This window comes from Agrilus planipennis, unplaced genomic scaffold (genome assembly GCF_000699045.2).
Source record: "Agrilus planipennis isolate EAB-ADULT unplaced genomic scaffold, Apla_2.0 scaffold233, whole genome shotgun sequence".
In the NCBI taxonomy this organism is placed as follows: Eukaryota; Metazoa; Arthropoda; class Insecta; order Coleoptera; family Buprestidae; genus Agrilus; species Agrilus planipennis.
In genome coordinates this window covers 461,433-468,134 of record NW_020440688.1, presented here as the reverse complement: position 1 = coordinate 468,134, position 6,702 = coordinate 461,433, and the positions used below count along the sequence as shown (strand labels likewise).

Genomic DNA, 6,702 nt, shown 5'->3' with positions numbered 1-6,702 from the left:
CAGAAAAGGAAGGAGACAACTCTCGGCCAAACTCTTAACCGGTGAGGAGCGTATAATCCGTACAGTACTGCACGGAAAAATTGACCATTTTATCCACTACAATTGCATTGCTCAAATGTGCTGTTATTTGTACCAATTACTACTGAAAATATCAACGAGAAGACATATTAAAGGCTTTAACGATTGTTTTCGATTCGCACTACTATTTATGATATGTTTAATGAACAGGAGTCGAGAGTATAATGAGCTTTTTTCTCCCTACCTACGATTTTGCTAGCGCGCATCCTAGACATTGGAAGGGGCACATCGCTAGAGAAAGTAAATGAAGTATAATAACAACACGTTTATGTTTATTACTGAATCTGACTGAAGTACACAGATAAAAAGGTGACTCCCGTAAACGAGTTTAGGGAATCACCGACAGAACGTACTCGACGAAAAGAGAAGCACCGGCTTATATTGCGGATCGTACAAATCGATTAATTTTTCACTTTCATTATTTCAGTGGTGGCTCGTCTTCAATACTAGGTAAATAATTGTAAGTAGGTACAGTAGCTCCCGAATGTACCTCAGACCTCGACCCACCACGATCTGTTTCCTGTGCGGGGACGGGTGGGGGGTGCTAAGCTTGAAAATTTGCTACTAATGTAATGTTCTCATGGAAACCTTTCTGCACTAGTATAAATGCATCAACCACGCGCTTAGTTCTTCACTTCAGTATTTACCTGTACAGTATAGTAAAGCCATTACTAGGGTTGCTTAAAATAGTAAAAAGCGCTTTCCACAGATACGATAAATTTATATAGGGCCGTGGTCTAAGTGAACTATTCTGTCCAGACGTTTCGTCAGCTACTGCGGCTGACATCCTCAGTGGTAGTGCTGCGTTGAAAACGTCGCTGTGGAGACTTCGAGATATAATCTACCTTCACGTTTCAACGCAGCTGAGGGTGTCAGCCGCAGTAGGCGACGAAACATCTGGACAGAATGGTTCATTTAGACCACGGCCCTATAGCCCGAATCTTCATTCTACTATGAATTCCGGCCGTGAAAGCCTTTGTTCTTATATAATAAATTATTTTACTGTCGAAATTTCAAATTTCCTTCATAAAGATAGATGAAAATCGTAGATTTTGATAGAACTAGAAAATAGAGAGTGTCTTAAAGGAATCAATAAATTAACCGAAAAAAGACTCTCCCTAAGTATCACAATACTTTCTCACTGTGGACACATGATTCACATACTCCAATATTCTGGACATTATCTCGTCCACATTAAAAGTGAGCGAAACAAGTTTTATGGGTAAGTCTTTTTCTCGTTTATTTATTTAAATATTGTTNATTTTCTGTATTGAATAAAATAAAAAATTGTTCACAAAATTAACAAACTCTCAGACAACTATCAATTCTGGAGACTTTATAGGATATGTAGTTTGTAATAAATTATTTAAAGCAATTAGTACGTATCTACGATATTTCAATAGGTATTTTAGTCAACAAAACTTTAGCAGTAAATAGTAAAATTAAAATAAACTGCTTTCTAGTGTGAGGTATTTCCAATCATATCAGTTATTTAGATCCTGTTAATATTTAATACAATAGACATTATTATTTTACTTACGTAAGCTCACTGTAGCTCGTTCTGACAGGGTACCATTTCCTGTTTACAGAGTTTATTTCGATTTATTCACACATTCTTATGACGTTAGGCTATTATTCAAACAAGACACTAAAAAAAACTTTGGGTGTTTCATTCCCATCAGCTGCTAATGCTGGGGCCCAAGGCTCTCTTCTGCCTCTTTTTAGGAATCATGGGCATGGGTGGGTTGTGGGTTTGGGATGAGAAAGATGAGATGGACGTAATAGAGGCAGAAGAAACGTGAAAGAGTGTCTGTATGAAGTATTGTTAATACCATAGCGTTTATCTAAGTGATTTAAGAAAACCACAGAAAAACCTCGACTAGGGCAGACGGACTCGGAACCTAACCGATAGGTATTCTAAACGGTATGACAAGGTCTAAATCTCCAGGTCATGTCGCTCGGTGAAGACAACAGTAATTAACATTTTTTACTGTTTAATCCTGAATGCTCACAGAGTGGTCAAGTTAGTTGGAAATTCGATTAATAATTAGAGGCGAGTGATTTATGTTGGTCATTCGGGAAGAGCCATTAAAACAACAATTAGAGAGCATTAATTTGTACGCTGTTGATAAAAGCAAAAATACAACAGTCATTGCTAAACATTATATGTAAGTATACAGATAACATCAAAATTTGGCATTTTCTCCAAGGGGTAAAAGACTTACATTCTAGAAAATTTGGAAATTTACAAATCAATTGTAAACAATGCCAACATGGTAAACAACGCGTGGTGAACACCATCCACAGAAATTTACCACTAATTATTACAAGGTCGTTTTATGATTCACGTCAGACGTGGATAACTATTGCGATCTCTTTTGATCTGTACGACGTGTTGAAGCGATCTAAAGAGATCAAAACGGTGATCCACCTTTGATGGTTTCATTAGATGACTAACTACCCAAAAGTTTTAAAGATTAGCTGGAGTTTCCGATACATAAATTAATGTGTTCTTCTTTTGAAATAACGTAACTGCCGAAACACTAAAGATCTTAATCTGAATTCTTAAATACTCAAACAGGCTGATCCTGCCCTGGAAAATTTTGAATGTAACGCTGATTTAGCGTAGTTACCTTACTAAGTAGTTTTAGCGAGATATGTTACGGTAGATTCCAACATATCAGACCTCCTCCGGCGGGTAAGGATATTATAGAAGCTCCAGTCTGTCACTGCATTCTATTCTACTAGTCCAATCAGTCATGATGTTTATCAGATTTACCACTACGAGTTGGGAATTACGCAAACAAACCGGTTAATTTGATAAATGTTTCAAAATTTATCTTATTTACCAAATTTAGTGGTGATTAGGCATAATTACCGGTTATTATACGTATATAATCACCAGATTATTACTTTTACCGTGACATACATGTAAATGTGAAAAGTTCGGTTTTTCAGCCTTTTCTGATATTTTTTTGAGCCATTTATGGTTACAATCCGAAACTGTGGTAATACGTGGTTTGAAAAAGAATCGTTAAAGGTTAAAGCTGATATGCGGAAACACGAATTAAAAATTACCTGCTTTAAAAGCATATAACAAGTAATTTTGAAGTTTTTATGTTTAAAATTGCATGTAAAATTTGTTGCAAATGAACGAAAAGAATTTGGAGTAATAAAAAAAATGGGAGAAAACACTACTACTACTACTACTACTACTACTACTACTACTACTACTACTACTACTACTACTACTACTACTACTACTACTACTACTACTACTACTACTACTACTACTACTACTACTACTACTACTACTACTACTACTACTACTACTACTACTACTACTACTACTACTACTACTACTACTACTACTACTACTACTACTACTACTACTACTACTACTACTACTACTACTACTACTACTACTACTACTACTACTACTACTACTACTACTACTACTACTACTACTACTACTACTACTACTACTACTACTACTACTACTACTACTACTACTACTACTACTACTACTACTACTACTACTACTACTACTACTACTACTACTACTACTACTACTACTACTACTACTACTACTACTACTACTACTACTACTACTACTACTACTACTACTACTACTACTACTACTACTACTACTACTACTACTACTACTACTACTACTACTACTACTACTACTACTACTACTACTACTACTACTACTACTACTACTACTACTACTACTACTACTACTACTACTACTACTACTACTACTACTACTACTACTACTACTACTACTACTACTACTACTACTACTACTACTACTACTACTACTACTACTACTACTACTACTACTACTACTACTACTACTACTACTACTACTACTACTACTACTACTACTACTACTACTACTACTACTACTACTACTACTACTACTACTACTACTACTACTACTACTACTACTACTACTACTACTACTACTACTACTACTACTACTACTACTACTACTACTACTACTACTACTACTACTACTACTACTACTACTACTACTACTACTACTACTACTACTACTACTACTACTACTACTACTACTACTACTACTACTACTACTACTACTACTACTACTACTACTACTACTACTACTACTACTACTACTACTACTACTACTACTACTACTACTACTACTACTACTACTACTACTACTACTACTACTACTACTACTACTACTACTACTACTACTACTACTACTACTACTACTACTACTACTACTACTACTACTACTACTACTACTACTACTACTACTACTACTACTACTACTACTACTACTACTACTACTACTACTACTACTACTACTACTACTACTACTACTACTACTACTACTACTACTACTACTACTANATTGAGTCGGAGCAAAGAGTGAACGCAGTAATGGCAGGGGTAAATAGTAGAAGTGGTGGGATCATAGAACGCATAAGTCTTTTTACTTTGCTGTTGTAAGCCAAGTTTGTAAAAAAAAAAAAAAACGGTTGATTTTCCGAAGCGACAACTACCGGTCGGATGACAGAAGCTTCGAGATTTACCGACATGTTATCCGAAACGAAGTCCGGATTATTAACCCAGCATTGGACTTCTATACTAGTCTCTCTTCTCTGATTAATATAATTTGTGACTTATAAGTACGGTTTGTGGGTGTTGCTGTTGTCATCTCTCGTAGCTTAGTGGTCACAGCATTGATGTGTAAACCCGAAGGTCCCGGGTTCGGTTCCCAGCAAGGCGTAGTTTATAGTGGGTGAAAAATTGAAAATGAATTTTCATATTAATATTCATATATATATATCGTTCATATCTATATATATATATATACATATCGTTCTATTGATATTAGATGTGATTAATATAATGATTTTGTTACTGCGAATAGAAATACTTTATTTGAAGTCGCAATGAAAGAAAAATCGTTACACATAAAGTATACTTATATAAGATCTAGTGCATTAGCTGTATTCGTCCTTTGTCATTGTCTGTATGCGCTAAAAATATATCAAATAAGATGCATATGGTATATCATCTACCACATATTATTATTGTTACAACTTGACAGCACTACGACACTCGCAGGAGAATTCCTTAATTGCGTTTGAGCTGTTAGTACAAGCCTACCATTTATAATGATAATCAAAGAAAGTAAATATTGGTTATTTAATATTAAGAGTCTGTTGCATAAACATAGAAAATATTTAACTTAAAAATGTTGATCTAACCTGTGTTAGTTCCGAAATACAAAATCGCGAAAAGCTTTTTTTGTAAATCTGTTATTTTATTTTATATCCTAAACTGTAACACCAAAGAATTTTTGTTCGCGTTTGCTACAGGTCCCACGCTGGCTTAATCCGGCACTGATTGTCACAAAAATTCATTTTATAAGTTCTTTGTGTACACTGGTCTTTCTGTATTCCCTGTGTATAAACTCCTGTAAAAAGAAACCAAGTCCACGGCTCGTATAATTTATTCTGTCAATTAGGCGTAATTATTCTTTTCGACGTATTTGCATGAAAATAGCAAACTCGTTTAGATAAAATTTTCTATGTATTCCTTGCTTTTGTTGCAGACATTCGGCAGTCGATGTGGACATAAAACTGAGAGACACAACGGACTCTGCCACGGTGTTGAAATCACCAAACGCGTACCCCTTACTAACATCCTATGGTCAGTCAGCCCCCGTGGTACCATCGCTCAAGACTCCTAATGATCAGGTTGATAATGGAGGCAAAAAGGGGAAACCACCAGACCAAGTCGTTAACGTCATTAGTAACGATCCCAAACCTGTGATAGAAAATAATACTTCAGTGCCTTCCCCCAAACGCCTGTCTGAAAAGAGATTTCTCTCACCACCATCAGAAGACGAAAGCGTGGCACTAACATCTGTCGACAATACTCAACAGCAGGAATGCCTTACCGCAAACGATCGTGGTGGAAGCAGAAAACAAACGCTTGTCTCCTGTCGAGAGGAAAGATCAAGGTAAATACTCAAAGAAAATATGGATTTAGTACCTTAAGATAAATGCTGTTTCCAAGAAAGTCGTGTTATATCTACGAACAATATACTTGACATCTCGTAAATAGTGAATAATGTTTCAACTCAAGAGTCAAGTTCATTTGACAAATTGGTAAAGGCTTTCGCGGCCAGTAGGTAAACTGATGCTATTCTCATTCGGGTCTAAAGGCCGTCGTGTATTGGAGTTGCTTCCTAACGTTTCGTTAGTACGAGTGGCGAGCTTCTTCAGAGGTCCTTCCATCAGAACAGGATCAGCTCAAGTTTATTTGACCAACCATAGTTGATCAAAAGTAATTGAACAAAAACTGTACTGATAATACAACCTTCGTTTCAATTGAGTTGATCAACTTCTAGTTGTTCAAGAAAAGTTTGACCCAGTTAAACTATTGTCGTTCAAATGATAAATCATTATGCATTACTTTCAAGTTGAAATGTGTGATCTAGGAATCCAATTTGTTTGTGAATTGTGAAGTGCAATGGCATATGGCTACGACGCATACGTTTCTAAATTACAATATTATTAAAAATTACCAATAATAAAACAAAAAATTAGCCACTAATTATTACAAGGTCGTTTT

The 6,702-nt window shown here is 35.7% G+C and overlaps 1 protein-coding gene across 2 annotated transcripts in view; it reads left to right on the top strand.

Annotated features, from left to right (window-relative positions):
• Nucleotides 1–6,702, top strand: part of LOC108739778 (calcium/calmodulin-dependent protein kinase kinase 2) — a 159,186-nt gene that overhangs the window by 3,735 nt on the left and 148,749 nt on the right. Inside the window, exon 1 of one of the 2 annotated variants that reach the window (XM_018473836.1) lies at nt 5,679–6,088. The exons of the other annotated variant lie outside the window; for it this stretch is intronic. The gene's annotated coding sequence lies outside the window, so the exon portion shown is untranslated. Of the gene's footprint in view, nt 1–5,678; nt 6,089–6,702 lie in introns of those variants that run through there. 2 annotated transcript variants of the gene reach the window in all.